The 23,628-nt window shown below is 44.5% G+C and overlaps 1 gene segment (V, D, J or C); it reads right to left on the bottom strand.

The window, feature by feature from the left end:
* The window catches only part of LOC309555263 (immunoglobulin kappa light chain-like), a 589,331-nt gene extending 566,972 nt beyond the window's left edge, over positions 1–22,359 (bottom strand). The window contains exons 1-2 of the V gene segment in view: positions 22,301–22,359; positions 21,919–22,203 (exon numbers count right to left, since the gene is read on the bottom strand).
* Between the last annotated feature and the right edge of the window lie 1,269 nt (positions 22,360–23,628).

The raw sequence follows: 23,628 nt of genomic DNA on the forward strand, positions 1-23,628 counted from the left end.
GGGTAAATGGTCTTTTAGCACAGGGTCCTGTTGGAGGATTTTCCAGTTCCTCTTCAGGACTTTCTGTATAACAGGGGCTTGGTTATTAAACCTAGTGCAGAATCTAACTTGTAACACCCCTTCTGTTCCATGATTTCCCACTTTCGCTGTATCCACCGGGAAAGCGTCATACAAGGACAAGTACTTTCTATAGGCCTCCTTTATGTGTTCGGCTTTGTATCCCTTTTCCTCAAATTTCTTACTTAAAATGGCTCCCTGTTCCTCATAATCAACCTTACGTGTGCATGTCCGCTTAAGTCTGCAGAACTGGCCGAAAGGGACATTTCTGATCCACTTGGGGTGATGATGACTACGGGCATGGAGAAACGAGTTCCCAGCACTAGGCTTGAAATGTGTTTTTGAATAGATCAAGCCTTCGTTGTCCACCCGAAGCTCAAGATCCAGAAATATCAAACACTCATCATCCAGCACATGAGTGAAAGCAATGCCATAGGGATTATCCGAACAGTAAAGCAAAAATTGCTGCAGCTGTTCATCGGATCCATCCCAGATGACTAGGATGTCATCTATGTAGCGTGCGAACAGGACCAGGTTTGCCCCAAAGGGATTGTTGGCCCAAATGAATTGGCTTTCCCAATATCCCATAAATAAGTTGGCATAGCTTGGGGCAAACCTGGCCCCCATGGCTGTGCCCTTGATTTGTCTGTAGTGGCTCCCAAGGAACGTGAAATAATTATGCGTGAGCATATATTCAATGCCACTATACAGAAACTGAATTTGGGCATGATGGAATGCTTGGTCCTTAGTTAGAAAGTGCTGCACCGCCTGCAGGCCAAAGACATGTCCTATACTCGTATACAAGGACGTGACATCCAGAGACAGCCATCTGTAACCATCCTGCCATTTGTATGATGACAGGATGTCCAGCATATGACCAGAGTCTTTGACATACGAAGGTAGTGTGGTGACTAGATCTTGTAGGAAATGATCCACATAACAACCCAGGTTGCTAGATAGGCTATCAATGCCGGCGATGATGGGCCTGCCTGGGGGATTAAGAGGGTCTTTGTGGATTTTAGGGATATGATAGAAGTGAGGGGTGACTGGATATTTGCGAAACAGGAATAAATACTCATCTTTAGTGATAACTTCACTCTTTAGAGCTTCTTCCAGGAGCACCTGGAGTTCTTGTTTATACCTCGTAGTGGGATCACAGGGGAGTCTTTCATAAGTGGTGGTGTCATTCAAGAGCCTCTCAGCTTCCTTTATGTAGACTTCCCTGTCTTGAATAACCAGACTTCCTCCTTTATCCGCCTGTCTGATGACAACCTCCGTTCTATCTTTAAGTGCTGACAGAGGGCCTTTAAGATCAAGGTTCGATTGTGTCTTACCCATAGATTTTTTCTTGGGGAGATTTCCACACAAAGACCTAAATTCACTAAGGACGAGCTCATAGAAGGTGGAGATGAAATTCCCTTTTGTCCAATGTGGATAGAACTTAGACTGTGGTCTAAAGGTGGTCTGGACAATTCTTGCATTGTCCATAGTATATAATGACTCTAAGTTCTCCAAACCCTCTATGGCGCCCTCGTCGTACAGTGCTTCTAAAGCAGCGAGAGCTGAAACATCATCAGGGCCACAATAGAGGGGGGAGGGGGGAGGCATGATGGAGGGGGGAAGAGGGGGAGGGGTTGATGAAATAACTTCCCTTCCATTCCCATCTTTATCCTTAAGCGCAAAAAAGCGTTTGATGGTTAAATTTCTCACAAATCTGTTCAAATCAATGAATAGTTCGAACAGGTTTGGAGGGTTTTCTGGAGCAAAATTTAGACCTTTCCTAAGTAGATCCAACTCTGCATCAGAAAACACTGATTGTGAAAGATTGAAAATTTTAATTGTGGAATATGCATCTAGTGTCTTCTCCTTCCTTTTGTGTTTCTTCCCACCTCTTCTCCCCCGCCTCGTGTGCTCTGACCATTTCTTGTTGTGCTCCTTGTTGGTATTGTTCTCCTCGCTGCGGGTACTCGGTTCCCCGCAGCTCCTCTCCCTAAAAAAGGACCTGAGACAGTTTTGGTGGATGCCTCATCGCCTTTTGGGGTATCTGGAGCCACTAACCCGGGGCCCCCTCCCAAACTACTGCTAGGCATATCAGGGCTCTCTGACAGATTGTCTCCTGATGGAGTAGTAGACTGGGGATGGGGAACCTTCTGAGGGGCTTGGGTAACTTTAGCCCTACTGGGTTGTCCTCGACTTCCCTGATCCCTGTTATTATTGTTGTTTCTTTGCCCTTTTCGGGGCTGGTTGTCATCAGGCACACTGTTTTGTCTCATGCTGACCTCGTCATTGGCCCAACCATCATGGTTGGGGGTTACAAAGTCATATTTCCCTCGTATATGTTCCTTTTTGGAGAGTTTCTTGGGTCTAGTTCCCTGTGTATCCCCTTGATGGTAATGGCCTTTTCTATTCTGACCTTGGGAGTAGTGTTCACCGGATACAAAGTCCAACGCCCCCCGTCTCCAATTAAGTTCCCGCCCTTGTGCATAGTCACATTTATCCCTTTCAAATTTTGTGGATTTCTTGCCGATAAGGTCAGTCTCGTACTCTATCATCTGCTCATTGACCATGGTATCCCATGTGTCAAATGAGGTCAGATCAGTAAAGGATGCAAGTTCTTCTTGCAAACTGACAATATCTGCTCTAATGTCCACAAGAAATCTCTCCCTCTGTAGAATAATTAATTGTAGCCATGTTTTATTGAACTGGCGCATTTCCTCTATCCATCTATCTCGAAGATCTTTATCAAGGAAGTCACAGACTTTAGTTATTCTCAAACCTCTCGGTATTCTGTTCACTTCCATATAATTTTGTAGGATAGTAATGTCCCACCATTGGGTCATCTCTTTTTCTAACAAGTGTTTCAGACGATAGAAGGCCGAGACCATTCTATCTTCCCTATCCAACACGACTGGATCCAAATTCTGCTCATTCTCATTAGTGTCACATGTCTCATATGAGTCAATACTGCTTAAAAAACCTTTGGCTAAAGACGAACGTCTCAACAGTCTTTCTTCAATAGATAAAACCATTTTCCTTGGAAAAACACAGTACCTCAATCTTCTTTCCAAAGATGCGTACTCAGCTGCTGGAGTCCCCAAGAGAAAAAAGTATGTATTCAAGTAAAAAGCAAAACCTCCTGCGCTTGAGTGCTGTCTGATGGAGTAGAAAGAGGTGCACTACAAACTCAGATGTAAAGAGAGCTGTTTGGTCTTGCTGCCCCCTTCAGGATCAAGGGTATCCAGAACCACTGGTAGAGAAGACAAAAAAAAGAAAAAAGAGGGGCGCACCGACCTAGTGCATTACCATAAAAACTTTTATTAAAATATTAAAAGGTGTACAATATACTCACAAGACTGGTGTGGTACAACACACATCAAGAATAGCATATACAGTCTCCAAGGTAGCCAGGTCCCAATAGTGACAAATGGGCATACAGATAGTCGCATGGGGCTGCTGTGGCTAGGCTGACGCGTTTCAGGGGCGAGCCCCCTTCCTCAGAGCCAGAAAAGATGCTGCTAGATCACAAGCCGAACGGTCAAAGACTAAATGGAAGTAGGCCCCACCTCTTCCTGCTCCACCCCAACCCTAAGGGCGGGACAGAGGGGAGGGGGGAAGTGAGAAAAGGGAAGAAGAGGGGAGAAGAGAAAGGAGAAGAATAAAACGGACACAGCAGCAAGAAGGAGAAGGGGGGGGAAAAGAAAAATGGGGATGCTGGGACAGGGAAAGAACATGGAAGGGGGGAGGGGGAGGGGAAGAGGGGAGGACAGAGAGGACACTTGTCCAGTCCGAGCCAAAACACACCCACCTTCCAAGGCCAGCTCGGACTATGTGATCAGCGGCAAAAGAAATATAATAGATAAAATAAATATACAGCAAATGAAACACTTGTTCGAACAAGAAAGGAGATAACAAATCAAATGTGACGGGTAATGCATTGTGGTCAGAAGTGGTATACATATATACGTATATACATATACACATGTAATAACTACACACGTATATATATACATGCACACATACATACATATACATATACATGCACACATATACACTCACATCAACAGTCAGTACTTTAGGTCTCTATTGGATCAGATGAGAACTCCACTGCTTATCCTGTGCATATCCACTAGCAAGCAGAGCAGTGTCAGCCACCCCTGGCCTACAGCCATGCAGGGGGGACACTACCCGTAGGAGCAGAGCGTATACAGCTAGCCTGGCATGGTGCAAGAGGATCTCGCTGGCCTCCACACACAAATAGTACCTGTGATCATGATGTGAGGAGGGTGCCGCTGGCCGGGACTAAAAGGGGTCTGCTGTATGTTGAAACATCCCTATTTGGATGGCTGCGTCCCTTCTCTGGGACGCACGCCAACCCGTACCCGGAAGTGAGAAACCGGAAGTGCGGGTGGATGCGTTTCACCCGCATCACTTCCGCCATCACTACGGGGCGCCGCTCGGACCATTTCTCTGCAAGTCATTAGCTGTGCCAGCCAGCAGTGGACATGGACAGAGCGGCGCTTACCCGACTCCGCCCTCCTCCTTGCGTCTCTAAGCAAGTGGCTACAAGTGCATATGTATATATATAAAATGTCCGTGGTGAACAGGCAGGCTGTTCAAAAATAAGGGCAATGATGGCACCATTTGCATAAGCTTGCAAGGTACATATAGCATGATCAGGACATATTGACAAAAGAATATATATAATAATAGTAGTGATAATAATAAATAGAGGTAAATGATTGATTGATTGATAACATGATGCAATAATACAACAATACCACTGAAAGATAATACTACATAAAGGAGATTTTTTGGGGGGGGGGGTGGATGAGAGTGAACCACATCTGAAAAATATATATATAGTATAATACATTATAATGTAATATAACATAATAATGGTGCCAACAAGCACAAACGCATATAGATTTATGCATACGTTTATGTTAAGGCATATACCTTCTATCTATATCTCTATCTATATTTGTTTTTTGTTTTTTGTGTGTGTCCCGCTCAAAATACATATACGGTGCAAGAAAAAAGTGCCAATGTGCCATCACTGTCTATAAGCAGGCCGCAGAAGGAAAACAGTTCCCCATGCGGACATGCATAATGTGGGAAGCATGCACTCAAACCAATACCAGCTGGTCTTTGTGTACATATGTCAATGCTAATACTAATGGCCAAAAATGGGCTGTTACAGCCATCCAACCCAAGAGGCTGTACCACAGAGGAACAAGGGAGCAAAGGAGGGGGGGGGGGGGGTTAGGGGGGTGGATAAAAGGAGGGAAGAGATTTTATCACACCACTGTGTGCAGCTCAATCTCCTCATTTAACCCTTTCGGGGCTAAAGACCCCAGGGTGAATATCCAATAGGCCTCTCTGGTGCAGAGCCTTTGGTACTTGAGGCCACCATCCAAATCTTTGTTGATGGCCTCTATCCCAAAAACCCTCAAGCCCTCAACGCTACTATTGTGTGCATCCAGAAAGTGCCGAGGAACAGAATATTTGTCTTTCTGCAGAGTAATGCCACTTTTATGCTCACTAATTCTTACTCTCAAAGGTCTAGTGGTGCGGCCGACATAGAGGAGGCCACAGGGACAGAGCATCCCATAGACCACATGGGTGGTGCTGCAATTGATGAACTGATTGATTTTGTAGGTCTTTCCATCAATAGCTGCAATATCTTTTTTCCTGTGGCACATGTGTACGCACGTGCCACAGTTGTTGACACCACATCTGTAGCACCCCTTTTGGTCAAAAATTCTGCCCCAGGCCCCATTTAGCCCATTGGTCTTCCTATCTCTTCTAACCCTACTAGGGGCCACCATGCTTCTAAGGTCCCTGGGTTTCCTAAATATAAGGTTTGGGTGTGGGGGTAAATGGTCTTTTAGCACAGGGTCCTGTTGGAGGATTTTCCAGTTCCTCTTCAGGACTTTCTGTATAACAGGGGCTTGGTTATTAAACCTAGTGCAGAATCTAACTTGTAACACCCCTTCTGTTCCATGATTTCCCACTTTCGCTGTATCCACCGGGAAAGCGTCATACAAGGACAAGTACTTTCTATAGGCCTCCTTTATGTGTTCGGCTTTGTATCCCTTTTCCTCAAATTTCTTACTTAAAATGGCTCCCTGTTCCTCATAATCAACCTTACGTGTGCATGTCCGCTTAAGTCTGCAGAACTGGCCGAAAGGGACATTTCTGATCCACTTGGGGTGATGATGACTACGGGCATGGAGAAACGAGTTCCCAGCACTAGGCTTGAAATGTGTTTTTGAATAGATCAAGCCTTCGTTGTCCACCCGAAGCTCAAGATCCAGAAATATCAAACACTCATCATCCAGCACATGAGTGAAAGCAATGCCATAGGGATTATCCGAACAGTAAAGCAAAAATTGCTGCAGCTGTTCATCGGATCCATCCCAGATGACTAGGATGTCATCTATGTAGCGTGCGAACAGGACCAGGTTTGCCCCAAAGGGATTGTTGGCCCAAATGAATTGGCTTTCCCAATATCCCATAAATAAGTTGGCATAGCTTGGGGCAAACCTGGCCCCCATGGCTGTGCCCTTGATTTGTCTGTAGTGGCTCCCAAGGAACGTGAAATAATTATGCGTGAGCATATATTCAATGCCACTATACAGAAACTGAATTTGGGCATGATGGAATGCTTGGTCCTTAGTTAGAAAGTGCTGCACCGCCTGCAGGCCAAAGACATGTCCTATACTCGTATACAAGGACGTGACATCCAGAGACAGCCATCTGTAACCATCCTGCCATTTGTATGATGACAGGATGTCCAGCATATGACCAGAGTCTTTGACATACGAAGGTAGTGTGGTGACTAGATCTTGTAGGAAATGATCCACATAACAACCCAGGTTGCTAGATAGGCTATCAATGCCGGCGATGATGGGCCTGCCTGGGGGATTAAGAGGGTCTTTGTGGATTTTAGGGATATGATAGAAGTGAGGGGTGACTGGATATTTGCGAAACAGGAATAAATACTCATCTTTAGTGATAACTTCACTCTTTAGAGCTTCTTCCAGGAGCACCTGGAGTTCTTGTTTATACCTCGTAGTGGAGGTTGTCATCAGACAGGCGGATAAAGGAGGAAGTCTGGTTATTCAAGACAGGGAAGTCTACATAAAGGAAGCTGAGAGGCTCTTGAATGACACCACCACTTATGAAAGACTCCCCTGTGATCCCACTACGAGGTATAAACAAGAACTCCAGGTGCTCCTGGAAGAAGCTCTAAAGAGTGAAGTTATCACTAAAGATGAGTATTTATTCCTGTTTCGCAAATATCCAGTCACCCCTCACTTCTATCATATCCCTAAAATCCACAAAGACCCTCTTAATCCCCCAGGCAGGCCCATCATCGCCGGCATTGATAGCCTATCTAGCAACCTGGGTTGTTATGTGGATCATTTCCTACAAGATCTAGTCACCACACTACCTTCGTATGTCAAAGACTCTGGTCATATGCTGGACATCCTGTCATCATACAAATGGCAGGATGGTTACAGATGGCTGTCTCTGGATGTCACGTCCTTGTATACGAGTATAGGACATGTCTTTGGCCTGCAGGCGGTGCAGCACTTTCTAACTAAGGACCAAGCATTCCATCATGCCCAAATTCAGTTTCTGTATAGTGGCATTGAATATATGCTCACGCATAATTATTTCACGTTCCTTGGGAGCCACTACAGACAAATCAAGGGCACAGCCATGGGGGCCAGGTTTGCCCCAAGCTATGCCAACTTATTTATGGGATATTGGGAAAGCCAATTCATTTGGGCCAACAATCCCTTTGGGGCAAACCTGGTCCTGTTCGCACGCTACATAGATGACATCCTAGTCATCTGGGATGGATCCGATGAACAGCTGCAGCAATTTTTGCTTTACTGTTCGGATAATCCCTATGGCATTGCTTTCACTCATGTGCTGGATGATGAGTGTTTGATATTTCTGGATCTTGAGCTTCGGGTGGACAACGAAGGCTTGATCTATTCAAAAACACATTTCAAGCCTAGTGCTGGGAACTCGTTTCTCCATGCCCGTAGTCATCATCACCCCAAGTGGATCAGAAATGTCCCTTTCGGCCAGTTCTGCAGACTTAAGCGGACATGCACACGTAAGGTTGATTATGAGGAACAGGGAGCCATTTTAAGTAAGAAATTTGAGGAAAAGGGATACAAAGCCGAACACATAAAGGAGGCCTATAGAAAGTACTTGTCCTTGTATGACGCTTTCCCGGTGGATACAGCGAAAGTGGGAAATCATGGAACAGAAGGGGTGTTACAAGTTAGATTCTGCACTAGGTTTAATAACCAAGCCCCTGTTATACAGAAAGTCCTGAAGAGGAACTGGAAAATCCTCCAACAGGACCCTGTGCTAAAAGACCATTTACCCCCACACCCAAACCTTATATTTAGGAAACCCAGGGACCTTAGAAGCATGGTGGCCCCTAGTAGGGTTAGAAGAGATAGGAAGACCAATGGGCTAAATGGGGCCTGGGGCAGAATTTTTGACCAAAAGGGGTGCTACAGATGTGGTGTCAACAACTGTGGCACGTGCGTACACATGTGCCACAGGAAAAAAGATATTGCAGCTATTGATGGAAAGACCTACAAAATCAATCAGTTCATCAATTGCAGCACCACCCATGTGGTCTATGGGATGCTCTGTCCCTGTGGCCTCCTCTATGTCGGCCGCACCACTAGACCTTTGAGAGTAAGAATTAGTGAGCATAAAAGTGGCATTACTCTGCAGAAAGACAAATATTCTGTCCCTCGGCACTTTCTGGATGCACACAATAGTAGCGTTGAGGGCTTGAGGGTTTTTGGGATAGAGGCCATCAACAAAGATTTGGATGGTGGCCTCAAGTACCAAAGGCTCTGCACCAGAGAGGCCTATTGGATATTCACCCTGGGGTCTTTAGCCCCGAAAGGGTTAAATGAGGAGATTGAGCTGCACACAGTGGTGTGATAAAATCTCTTCCCTCCTTTTATCCACCCCCCTAAACCCCCCCCCCCCCTCCTTTGCTCCCTTGTTCCTCTGTGGTACAGCCTCTTGGGTTGGATGGCTGTAACAGCCCATTTTTGGCCATTAGTATTAGCATTGACATATGTACACAAAGACCAGCTGGTATTGGTTTGAGTGCATGCTTCCCACATTATGCATGTCCGCATGGGGAACTGTTTTCCTTCTGCGGCCTGCTTATAGACAGTGATGGCACATTGGCACTTTTTTCTTGCACCGTATATGTATTTTGAGCGGGACACACACAAAAAACAAAAAACAAATATAGATAGAGATATAGATAGAAGGTATATGCCTAAACATAAACGTATGCATAAATCTATATGCGTTTGTGCTTGTTGGCACCATTATTATGTTATATTACATTATAATGTATTATACTATATATATATTTTTCAGATGTGGTTCACTCTCATCCACCCCCCCCCCCAAAAAATCTCCTTTATGTAGTATTATCTTTCAGTGGTATTGTTGTATTATTGCATCATGTTATCAATCAATCAATCATTTACCTCTATTTATTATTATCACTACTATTATTATATATATTCTTTTGTCAATATGTCCTGATCATGCTATATGTACCTTGCAAGCTTATGCAAATGGTGCCATCATTGCCCTTATTTTTGAACAGCCTGCCTGTTCACCACGGACATTTTATATATATACATATGCACTTGTAGCCACTTGCTTAGAGACGCAAGGAGGAGGGCGGAGTCGGGTAAGCGCCGCTCTGTCCATGTCCACTGCTGGCTGGCACAGCTAATGACTTGCAGAGAAATGGTCCGAGCGGCGCCCCGTAGTGATGGCGGAAGTGATGCGGGTGAAACGCATCCACCCGCACTTCCGGTTTCTCACTTCCGGGTACGGGTTGGCGTGCGTCCCAGAGAAGGGACGCAGCCATCCAAATAGGGATGTTTCAACATACAGCAGACCCCTTTTAGTCCCGGCCAGCGGCACCCTCCTCACATCATGATCACAGGTACTATTTGTGTGTGGAGGCCAGCGAGATCCTCTTGCACCATGCCAGGCTAGCTGTATACGCTCTGCTCCTACGGGTAGTGTCCCCCCTGCATGGCTGTAGGCCAGGGGTGGCTGACACTGCTCTGCTTGCTAGTGGATATGCACAGGATAAGCAGTGGAGTTCTCATCTGATCCAATAGAGACCTAAAGTACTGACTGTTGATGTGAGTGTATATGTGTGCATGTATATGTATATGTATGTATGTGTGCATGTATATATATACGTGTGTAGTTATTACATGTGTATATGTATATACGTATATATGTATACCACTTCTGACCACAATGCATTACCCGTCACATTTGATTTGTTATCTCCTTTCTTGTTCGAACAAGTGTTTCATTTGCTGTATATTTATTTTATCTATTATATTTCTTTTGCCGCTGATCACATAGTCCGAGCTGGCCTTGGAAGGTGGGTGTGTTTTGGCTCGGACTGGACAAGTGTCCTCTCTGTCCTCCCCTCTTCCCCTCCCCCTCCCCCCTTCCATGTTCTTTCCCTGTCCCAGCATCCCCATTTTTCTTTTCCCCCCCCTTCTCCTTCTTGCTGCTGTGTCCGTTTTATTCTTCTCCTTTCTCTTCTCCCCTCTTCTTCCCTTTTCTCACTTCCCCCCTCCCCTCTGTCCCGCCCTTAGGGTTGGGGTGGAGCAGGAAGAGGTGGGGCCTACTTCCATTTAGTCTTTGACCGTTCGGCTTGTGATCTAGCAGCATCTTTTCTGGCTCTGAGGAAGGGGGCTCGCCCCTGAAACGCGTCAGCCTAGCCACAGCAGCCCCATGCGACTATCTGTATGCCCATTTGTCACTATTGGGACCTGGCTACCTTGGAGACTGTATATGCTATTCTTGATGTGTGTTGTACCACACCAGTCTTGTGAGTATATTGTACACCTTTTAATATTTTAATAAAAGTTTTTATGGTAATGCACTAGGTCGGTGCGCCCCTCTTTTTTCTTTTTTTTGTCTTCTCTACCAGTGGTTCTGGATACCCTTGATCCTGAAGGGGGCAGCAAGACCAAACAGCTCTCTTTACATCTGAGTTTGTAGTGCACCTCTTTCTACTCCATCAGACAGCACTCAAGCGCAGGAGGTTTTGCTTTTTACTTGAATACATACTTTTTTCTCTTGGGGACTCCAGCAGCTGAGTACGCATCTTTGGAAAGAAGATTGAGGTACTGTGTTTTTCCAAGGAAAATGGTTTTATCTATTGAAGAAAGACTGTTGAGACGTTCGTCTTTAGCCAAAGGTTTTTTAAGCAGTATTGACTCATATGAGACATGTGACACTAATGAGAATGAGCAGAATTTGGATCCAGTCGTGTTGGATAGGGAAGATAGAATGGTCTCGGCCTTCTATCGTCTGAAACACTTGTTAGAAAAAGAGATGACCCAATGGTGGGACATTACTATCCTACAAAAATATATGGAAGTGAACAGAATACCGAGAGGTTTGAGAATAACTAAAGTCTGTGACTTCCTTGATAAAGATCTTCGAGATAGATGGATAGAGGAAATGCGCCAGTTCAATAAAACATGGCTACAATTAATTATTCTACAGAGGGAGAGATTTCTTGTGGACATTAGAGCAGATATTGTCAGTTTGCAAGAAGAACTTGCATCCTTTACTGATCTGACCTCATTTGACACATGGGATACCATGGTCAATGAGCAGATGATAGAGTACGAGACTGACCTTATCGGCAAGAAATCCACAAAATTTGAAAGGGATAAATGTGACTATGCACAAGGGCGGGAACTTAATTGGAGACGGGGGGCGTTGGACTTTGTATCCGGTGAACACTACTCCCAAGGTCAGAATAGAAAAGGCCATTACCATCAAGGGGATACACAGGGAACTAGACCCAAGAAACTCTCCAAAAAGGAACATATACGAGGGAAATATGACTTTGTAACCCCCAACCATGATGGTTGGGCCAATGACGAGGTCAGCATGAGACAAAACAGTGTGCCTGATGACAACCAGCCCCGAAAAGGGCAAAGAAACAACAATAATAACAGGGATCAGGGAAGTCGAGGACAACCCAGTAGGGCTAAAGTTACCCAAGCCCCTCAGAAGGTTCCCCATCCCCAGTCTACTACTCCATCAGGAGACAATCTGTCAGAGAGCCCTGATATGCCTAGCAGTAGTTTGGGAGGGGGCCCCGGGTTAGTGGCTCCAGATACCCCAAAAGGCGATGAGGCATCCACCAAAACTGTCTCAGGTCCTTTTTTAGGGAGAGGAGCTGCGGGGAACCGAGTACCCGCAGCGAGGAGAACAATACCAACAAGGAGCACAACAAGAAATGGTCAGAGCACACGAGGCGGGGGAGAAGAGGTGGGAAGAAACACAAAAGGAAGGAGAAGACACTAGATGCATATTCCACAATTAAAATTTTCAATCTTTCACAATCAGTGTTTTCTGATGCAGAGTTGGATCTACTTAGGAAAGGTCTAAATTTTGCTCCAGAAAACCCTCCAAACCTGTTCGAACTATTCATTGATTTGAACAGATTTGTGAGAAATTTAACCATCAAACGCTTTTTTGCGCTTAAGGATAAAGATGGGAATGGAAGGGAAGTTATTTCATCAACCCCTCCCCCTCTTCCCCCCTCCATCATGCCTCCCCCCTCCCCCCTCTATTGTGGCCCTGATGATGTTTCAGCTCTCGCTGCTTTAGAAGCACTGTACGACGAGGGCGCCATAGAGGGTTTGGAGAACTTAGAGTCATTATATACTATGGACAATGCAAGAATTGTCCAGACCACCTTTAGACCACAGTCTAAGTTCTATCCACATTGGACAAAAGGGAATTTCATCTCCACCTTCTATGAGCTCGTCCTTAGTGAATTTAGGTCTTTGTGTGGAAATCTCCCCAAGAAAAAATCTATGGGTAAGACACAATCGAACCTTGATCTTAAAGGCCCTCTGTCAGCACTTAAAGATAGAACGGAGGTTGTCATCAGACAGGCGGATAAAGGAGGAAGTCTGGTTATTCAAGACAGGGAAGTCTACATAAAGGAAGCTGAGAGGCTCTTGAATGACACCACCACTTATGAAAGACTCCCCTGTGATCCCACTACGAGGTATAAACAAGAACTCCAGGTGCTCCTGGAAGAAGCTCTAAAGAGTGAAGTTATCACTAAAGATGAGTATTTATTCCTGTTTCGCAAATATCCAGTCACCCCTCACTTCTATCATATCCCTAAAATCCACAAAGACCCTCTTAATCCCCCAGGCAGGCCCATCATCGCCGGCATTGATAGCCTATCTAGCAACCTGGGTTGTTATGTGGATCATTTCCTACAAGATCTAGTCACCACACTACCTTCGTATGTCAAAGACTCTGGTCATATGCTGGACATCCTGTCATCATACAAATGGCAGGATGGTTACAGATGGCTGTCTCTGGATGTCACGTCCTTGTATACGAGTATAGGACATGTCTTTGGCCTGCAGGCGGTGCAGCACTTTCTAACTAAGGACCAAGCATTCCATCATGCCCAAATTCAGTTTCTGTATAGTGGCATTGAATATATGCTCACGCATAATTATTTCACGTTCCTTGGGAGCCACTACAGACAAATCAAGGGCACAGCCATGGGGGCCAGGTTTGCCCCAAGCTATGCCAACTTATTTATGGGATATTGGGAAAGCCAATTCATTTGGGCCAACAATCCCTTTGGGGCAAACCTGGTCCTGTTCGCACGCTACATAGATGACATCCTAGTCATCTGGGATGGATCCGATGAACAGCTGCAGCAATTTTTGCTTTACTGTTCGGATAATCCCTATGGCATTGCTTTCACTCATGTGCTGGATGATGAGTGTTTGATATTTCTGGATCTTGAGCTTCGGGTGGACAACGAAGGCTTGATCTATTCAAAAACACATTTCAAGCCTAGTGCTGGGAACTCGTTTCTCCATGCCCGTAGTCATCATCACCCCAAGTGGATCAGAAATGTCCCTTTCGGCCAGTTCTGCAGACTTAAGCGGACATGCACACGTAAGGTTGATTATGAGGAACAGGGAGCCATTTTAAGTAAGAAATTTGAGGAAAAGGGATACAAAGCCGAACACATAAAGGAGGCCTATAGAAAGTACTTGTCCTTGTATGACGCTTTCCCGGTGGATACAGCGAAAGTGGGAAATCATGGAACAGAAGGGGTGTTACAAGTTAGATTCTGCACTAGGTTTAATAACCAAGCCCCTGTTATACAGAAAGTCCTGAAGAGGAACTGGAAAATCCTCCAACAGGACCCTGTGCTAAAAGACCATTTACCCCCACACCCAAACCTTATATTTAGGAAACCCAGGGACCTTAGAAGCATGGTGGCCCCTAGTAGGGTTAGAAGAGATAGGAAGACCAATGGGCTAAATGGGGCCTGGGGCAGAATTTTTGACCAAAAGGGGTGCTACAGATGTGGTGTCAACAACTGTGGCACGTGCGTACACATGTGCCACAGGAAAAAAGATATTGCAGCTATTGATGGAAAGACCTACAAAATCAATCAGTTCATCAATTGCAGCACCACCCATGTGGTCTATGGGATGCTCTGTCCCTGTGGCCTCCTCTATGTCGGCCGCACCACTAGACCTTTGAGAGTAAGAATTAGTGAGCATAAAAGTGGCATTACTCTGCAGAAAGACAAATATTCTGTTCCTCGGCACTTTCTGGATGCACACAATAGTAGCGTTGAGGGCTTGAGGGTTTTTGGGATAGAGGCCATCAACAAAGATTTGGATGGTGGCCTCAAGTACCAAAGGCTCTGCACCAGAGAGGCCTATTGGATATTCACCCTGGGGTCTTTAGCCCCGAAAGGGTTAAATGAGGAGATTGAGCTGCACACAGTGGTGTGATAAAATCTCTTCCCTCCTTTTATCCACCCCCCTAAACCCCCCCCCCCCCCTCCTTTGCTCCCTTGTTCCTCTGTGGTACAGCCTCTTGGGTTGGATGGCTGTAACAGCCCATTTTTGGCCATTAGTATTAGCATTGACATATGTACACAAAGACCAGCTGGTATTGGTTTGAGTGCATGCTTCCCACATTATGCATGTCCGCATGGGGAACTGTTTTCCTTCTGCGGCCTGCTTATAGACAGTGATGGCACATTGGCACTTTTTTCTTGCACCGTATATGTATTTTGAGCGGGACACACACAAAAAACAAAAAACAAATATAGATAGAGATATAGATAGAAGGTATATGCCTAAACATAAACGTATGCATAAATCTATATGCGTTTGTGCTTGTTGGCACCATTATTATGTTATATTACATTATAATGTATTATACTATATATATATTTTTCAGATGTGGTTCACTCTCATCCACCCCCCCCCCCAAAAAATCTCCTTTATGTAGTATTATCTTTCAGTGGTATTGTTGTATTATTGCATCATGTTATCAATCAATCAATCATTTACCTCTATTTATTATTATCACTACTATTATTATATATATTCTTTTGTCAATATGTCCTGATCATGCTATATGTACCTTGCAAGCTTATGCAAATGGTGCCATCATTGCCCTTATTTTTGAACAGCCTGCCTGTTCACCACGGACATTTTATATATATACATATGCACTTGTAGCCACTTGCTTAGAGACGCAAGGAGGAGGGCGGAGTCGGGTAAGCGCCGCTCTGTCCATGTCCACTGCTGGCTGGCACAGCTAATGACTTGCAGAGAAATGGTCCGAGCGGCGCCCCGTAGTGATGGCGGAAGTGATGCGGGTGAAACGCATCCACCCGCACTTCCGGTTTCTCACTTCCGGGTACGGGTTGGCGTGCGTCCCAGAGAAGGGACGCAGCCATCCAAATAGGGATGTTTCAACATACAGCAGACCCCTTTTAGTCCCGGCCAGCGGCACCCTCCTCACATCATGATCACAGGTACTATTTGTGTGTGGAGGCCAGCGAGATCCTCTTGCACCATGCCAGGCTAGCTGTATACGCTCTGCTCCTACGGGTAGTGTCCCCCCTGCATGGCTGTAGGCCAGGGGTGGCTGACACTGCTCTGCTTGCTAGTGGATATGCACAGGATAAGCAGTGGAGTTCTCATCTGATCCAATAGAGACCTAAAGTACTGACTGTTGATGTGAGTGTATATGTGTGCATGTATATGTATATGTATGTATGTGTGCATGTATATATATACGTGTGTAGTTATTACATGTGTATATGTATATACGTATATATGTATACCACTTCTGACCACAATGCATTACCCGTCACATTTGATTTGTTATCTCCTTTCTTGTTCGAACAAGTGTTTCATTTGCTGTATATTTATTTTATCTATTATATTTCTTTTGCCGCTGATCACATAGTCCGAGCTGGCCTTGGAAGGTGGGTGTGTTTTGGCTCGGACTGGACAAGTGTCCTCTCTGTCCTCCCCTCTTCCCCTCCCCCTCCCCCCTTCCATGTTCTTTCCCTGTCCCAGCATCCCCATTTTTCTTTTCCCCCCCCTTCTCCTTCTTGCTGCTGTGTCCGTTTTATTCTTCTCCTTTCTCTTCTCCCCTCTTCTTCCCTTTTCTCACTTCCCCCCTCCCCTCTGTCCCGCCCTTAGGGTTGGGGTGGAGCAGGAAGAGGTGGGGCCTACTTCCATTTAGTCTTTGACCGTTCGGCTTGTGATCTAGCAGCATCTTTTCTGGCTCTGAGGAAGGGGGCTCGCCCCTGAAACGCGTCAGCCTAGCCACAGCAGCCCCATGCGACTATCTGTATGCCCATTTGTCACTATTGGGACCTGGCTACCTTGGAGACTGTATATGCTATTCTTGATGTGTGTTGTACCACACCAGTCTTGTGAGTATATTGTACACCTTTTAATATTTTAATAAAAGTTTTTATGGTAATGCACTAGGTCGGTGCGCCCCTCTTTTTTCTTTTTTTTGTCTTCTCTACCAAGAGCTCTAATAACCCTGGAGCCAGTGTTACTCACCAGAGGACCTGTGGCTGCAAGCAGTGAGAAGGCAGGGACCAGGAGTCATGAATCGTCTCTCTCTCAGCAAAGTGTATTCTCATACACGGTCTGCTGACACTGTGAACGCTTTTTGAATATGGTGCCCGCTGACATCATCCAGCGGCGCCCTAAGACTCACTGTGCATGTGCCACACCGCTACTGTGCATGCGCGAAACCAAGCCTCGATCCAGAGGTGACCGCGCATGCGCAGAAGCCACAAACCGACAGCCGGTCAGGAAGTGAATGCGGATCGGCCCCGGAGCACTAACCACCAGGGATGAAAATACATAAAGGAGGTAAGCACAAAGAAGGCCAAATAAAGACACAATAGCTGCCATGGAGGTATAACAAGACAATGTACTCACACCAAAAACGACCCATTAGCCACCAGGGATGGATAGGCAATCTCATAAACACCGGACTTCATGCTGGGCAATCGGGCCACTCACAGCAGCTAGGTTCCTCGGCCATTGGCTGCAGATCCACAAATGCCTCACTTCATACCCTGCCAAAGCTAGGGCTTATCGGAGGAAAAAAGACCCCAAACCAGGTTGGCAGAACTATCCATCCTCTGGAATCCACTGGGTAGGATACAGGTAATCCGTAGGAGGAAAAAAAAGGAACAAGTGTGCTGAACAGTTGCAAAGATTTATGCTAGTGGATGTCCTATAGGGTAGGTTTAGAGGCGGGACTAGCCCGATACGTATGCTGCCATGGAGTCTGTCAGGAAAGCTTTTTACCTTAAAACATTTGTTACCCCAAAACTTCATGTTCCCGATATGTGCCTGCTGTACCATATACTTGTATGATAAAGTATCCTGTTCTCTTTGTATTGCTTCCTTTATGTGAAATCCCTGGCGTTCCTTCCGGTCCCTCTGCTTTTCTATTAAAAACTGACCACACTAAGCAGGGGACCAATGGTCAGACCTGTACTGACATGCCCCCCATGGACAGCCACTCACTGGCAAGTTCAGTGTGCTGCTTTTTTTAAAAAAATGTTTAATATTTAGATTTTTTTAGTTTCCGCTCTGAAGGGTTAGAACATTCTGCAAAATTCCTAGGTCCTTTTCTAAAATGGTGCCCAAATCTGAGCCCATAGTCTAGTAGTTTATTTTCAAAGAAGTTTGTTTAAAGGGTTTAAAGGGTTAAAACACAACAAAATGTACACATATCCCAGAGATTTATTAAAACAGAATTCCTGGGCAAAAAAAAAAAAAAAATCTATTTTCTCCCCCTTTGACCACACAAAGCCTCTTGCATTCTGATCCCTTAATACAAGGAATTTTGTGACAGGACATGTGGAGCGGAGGGAGTGGATAAATTACAGGATCGTCCCTTTTCTATTCACAGAACACCTTGTATTTAGAGAATACAAGGCATTTTATGACCAGTCAAGGGGAGAAAAAAGGGAGTATAAATAACAGGATTCCTCCATGGTATGGGTACCAGATCTTCTCAGAAGTTCAGAGTCTGGCAGTAGTATCCAGAATGAATTAAACTAGGATTGTTATTTGTTACCATATACAGCCGTCCTCTGGAACTAGGGTGACCATCATTAGAGGTAGCTTAATTGTACTAAGAATATGACTTACAAAGTGTGTGTGTGTGTGTGTGTGTGTGTGTGTGTGTGTGTGTGTGTGTGTGTGTGTGTGTGTGTGTGTGTGTGTGTGTGTGTGTGTGTGTGTGTGTGTGTGTGTGTGTGTGTGTGTGTGTGTGTGTGTGTGTGTGTGTGTGTGTGTGTGTGTGTGTGTGTGTGTGTGTGTGTGTGTCACTTTTAGTTTATGGTGTACTGAAGGCATAGAGTGAACAATGGGGAGTTTTACAGCTTCATTACATTCCAAATGGAAGATTTACTGTACACATAGATAAAAGATTTCAAATTTGAATTGTTACATAGGATTCTTTTTATAATTTTTACTTTCTCTCCCCTCTCTTAGTGTAATTAAAGTAGAGCTCCAACATTTCTGTAATTGATGTTTTAGATGCAGCTGGAGAAGGGTTGGTATTTCTGTTTTATACTGGAGTAAGCACTGGAAGAATGAGAGAGAAATCCGGAAGGTGACATTTCTTAATGGGATCTGAGGTGAGGGGTCATCTGGTGACGACTGTTACACCAACTGCATCTCACTTCTCACTTCTGACTTCCTGTTGTCTCTTTGATACAGGAAGTAAGGGGAAATCTCCCCGGGAAAACAGAGAGCAATAGAAACCTAAAAAAGGTTCTAATCCTTCCACATGTCATAGCACACCTAGTGATTTACCATCATAGGAGCATTTCTAGGTTTCTACATGTTGGATGTAAAGAAGAATGGTTGTTCATCAAATTGTTATCTGAGGTTTTGGGTAAGTTTTAGTGTGTTTTGTGTTATCCGCCATTCACTGTCTTCTACTTAGTTCCATTCTGGACACCAGATTTTGTCTATTACTATATATTAGTTGATTCCAGAATTTTAGTAATATTTTTAGGTCAACAGATACAGTAAAGGAGGCCAAATCTGTAGGCCATTTACATCCCCCTGAAGCCTGGCAGAAAAACTCCTAGATGGCTTTGCCCCGTTCTGTCCTGTTGTCAGGATGCACCAACCATTGGACTCTTATCCCCCAGCACCATGAGGGAGCGTTCCCCTCATTCAGTTCTACACACACAGAACTCTCTTTTCTAGAAGTAGCAGCCAAGCTCAGCATTGCTGATGAACAGGAAGAGAGAGAGAGAGCACACTGCGCATGCGTGTTGGCTTGAACAAGGAGAATGCTCACTCCTGTGGTGCTGGAGGGAAAGCGTCCAACAGTTGGAGTGTCCTGCCATCAGGACAGGATGGGGTAGAGCCATTCTGTAGGAGTTTTTCAGTCAGGTTTCAGGGGGGGTGCAAATGACCTACAGGAACCAATTTTTAACTAAGCCCAATATTTCAAAGCTGCACAGTGTTTTTGAACACACTGAGGCCCCTTGACCGTCTGGTTTATTTTTTATTAAAAAAGTGAACTTACTCTTTTAAAAATATCAATGTGTTTACCTAAATTAGCTTACAATTGTTGCAAAAACAAACAACCACCATCATTACTAAAGCAATACACTGTGTTCATTTTGCAAAGGAATGATCCCTTCGCTAAATTAACCGGTTGCCGACCAACGCACGACTATATACTGCGGCGGTCAGCCCCGGCCAGGCAGAGTGACGTATCGGTACGTCACTCGCCTGTCACTGACTTGCGAGCCTATCGCGGGCGGGCGCGCGCCCGCCGAGGCGCGCGCCCGCCGCGGCTCGTTCACAGGCAAGTCAGTGCGTGTGACCGGCGGACTCGATGTCCGCCAGTCACACTGCGATCGCTCCTGTGAAGGGAGAAAGACAGAGCAGCTTGTGTAAACAAGCTGCCTGTCAGTTCTCCCTGTGTAAAAGTGAAGATCTGTCCGTTCTACTATGTAGAACGGTTGATCTTTGCTTTTACACCAATAGGAATGTCCCTACACAGTTAGAATCACGCCCCTAGGACACACTTAACCCCTCCCTGTCCAATAAAGTTAACCCCTTCCCTGCCAGTGTCATTTTTGCAGTAACAGTGCATATGTATAGCACTGATTACTGCAGTAATGTCACTGGTACCCCCAAAAGTGTCAAAAATGTCAGTCAAGGGTCCGATCTGTCCGCCGCAATGTCGCAGTACCGAAAAAAAAATCGCAGATCGCCGCCATTACGCGTTAAAAAAAAAAAACACCAAAAATGACAAAAATCTTTCCCTTTGTTAGTAAACGCGATAACTTTTGCGCAAACCAATCAAAATACGCTTTTTGCGATTTTTTTTACCAAACATAGGTAGCATAAAACAAATTGGCCGAAAAATGTTAAAAAATTTTGATTTTTACTTTTTTTTGGGGGGAATTTCATATAAAAAAATGTGAAAAATATTGTTATTTTTGCAAAATTTACGCTCTTTTTTTGTTTATAGCGCGTGATCAAAAAATCGCACAGGTGATCAAATACCACCAAAAGAAAGCTCTGTTTGTGGGAAAAAAAGGACGTCAAATTCGTTTAGGTACATCGTCGCACGACCGCGCAATTGTCCGTTAAAGTCACGCAGTAAAAAATCGCAAAAAAACCCCTGGTCCTTTAGCAGCCAAATCCTCCGGGGCTTAAGTGGTTAAATTAGATAACAATTCACTTTGCAAAGAATACCCAATCATGTGCAGGGGAATGTTTTAAAAAAAGCAAAACATACAAAAATAGGACTCTAGCTTGTGCACATGAATGAATTACTGAAGTGAGCACAGCTCTACCTTATTCACTAAGCTAAATTACATTTCATAACGGAAGTGCAAGTATCTATTCCTACTGTACTGCTTGGTTTATTTTATTAGTCATCCATCTCTGTATTCTATATCTATTATATTTCTCATAGACTGTACTGTGCTGCCACCTATTGACCTATTTGGGCATTGCATCTAGTGACTCCTGCATTGTAACATCTGCAATACTTGTTTCATACTGTTATCTGGTTTATACATAACACATTGTAACAGGATGATTTTATGTCCGATCATACATCCTGTTATAGTGAAAAAGAAAGTCATGCTTAGTGTTCATACATAAAGCTAGATACATTTATTTAACTCCTACTGCATCTTATACTTTATCACCCTACAAAACTCTCACCCACATTATAAAGCAAAATGACAGAACAGAAGAATACCTGAAAACCCATTTGGATGTCTTTTGGACTGACAGACACAAACTATGGAGCCTTTTCTATACAAGATACATTGTTCATTGTAAGTAGAAGAAATAGAGGAAGGAGGTTTTTGTACGGCTCTGTATCACTGTGTGAAAGGGTAGCTGTTACCCTGCTGACAGCAATAAACTGCAACATCTTCATCCTTTATGTCTCTGATTGTAAGAGTGAAATCTGTTCCTGATCCAGATCCACTGAACCTGGCTGGGACTCCAGACTGAAGGTTGCTTGTACCATAGATAATCAGTGTTGGACGTTGTCCTGGTTTCTGCTGGTACCAGTGTAACCTGTCAGTTCTGACACCAGAACTGCATTTACATGAGACGGTGACTGTCTGTCCTGGAGTTGCAGTGATCTCATTCGGAGTCTGTGTCAGTGTAATCTGTGCCCAGGATCCTGAGGATGGGAAAGAAAATAGTAATTTCTGTATACACAGCAAAATAATAAGATTGTACCCATATTTCTATCATTTGTATTTTTATTGAAGTCTCACCCTGAATATAAAGCAGTATGAGAGGCAGCAGAACCCCCTGAGAAGCCATCTTGATGTCTCTGCACTGACACACACAGACTACTGAGATGTCACCTGTACAATGTCTCCTATATAACAGCTGCAACCCCCCGACATCACATATGGAGAACAGGAAACATGCAAATTATACAATGCAAATCCACTAGATTTCATGATTTACACCTCATGTGCCTACAGTGATGATCATCATTGCACAATATCTAAAAAAGCATAAGTTTGTCCTAAGACTTTAAATGAGGTGCAGAGGTGCAACACACATGGCCACTAAATACATAGTGTACAAATTTATTCATAAATACAATTTGTAATTTCAATACATAAAAAATTGATACTATATTGTTAGTATCAATAACTATGATTTGTAACAATTCCATAATAAATGTCATAAATAATAAAACATGATGAAGTTGATAAATGCATCCTAAAATCTCAGTTTGCTTCCTCAGAAGTAGATGCATATATGAATATCTGTAAAGTAGAAAATCAATTGATAGTATGTAACACAATATGTAATAAATGGGATTATTCAAAGCTCAATGGCCACCACAGGGACCCAATACTTACAAATCAGCTAGAATTCCATGTGGGAATGGAACCGGGGACCGGGGACCGGGGACCGGGGGGGGGGGGGGGTGGGGATGAAACAAAGGATAGTTATAGTGTGGGAGAAGTGAAGATAACTCTAAAGAGAGAGCACACTGCACATGCATGTTGGTTTGAACAAGGAGAACGCTCACTGCTGTGATTCTGGGGGGAAAAGAATCCAACAGATGGAGTGTCCTTCCAACAGGAAAGGATGAGGCATTGGCTGCAGATCCACAAATTCCCCACTTCATACCCTGCCACAGCTAGGGCTTATCGGAGGAAAAAAGACCCCAAACCAGGTCGGCAGAACTATCCATCCTCTGGAATCCACTGGGTAGGATACAGGTAATCCATAGGAGGACAAAAAAGGAACAAGTGTGCTGAACAGTTGCAAAGATTTATGGGAGTGGATGTCCTATAGGGTAGGTTTAGAGGCGGGGCTAGCCCAATACGTATGCTGCCATGGAGTCTGTCAGGAAAGCTTTTTACCTTAAAACATTTGTTGCCCCAAAAGTCATGTTCCCGATATATGTTTGCTGTACCATATACTTGTATGATAAAGTATCCTGTTCTCTTTGTATTGCTTCCTTTATGTTAAATCCCTGGTGTTCCTTCCGGTCCCTCTGCTTTCTTTATGTTAAATCCCTGGTGTTCCTTCCGGTCCCTCTGCTTTTCTATTAAAAACTGACCACACTAAGCAGGGG

This window comes from Pelophylax lessonae, assembly GCF_965119305.1.
Source record: "Pelophylax lessonae genome assembly, chromosome: 1".
NCBI lineage: Eukaryota > Metazoa > Chordata > Amphibia > Anura > Ranidae > Pelophylax > Pelophylax lessonae.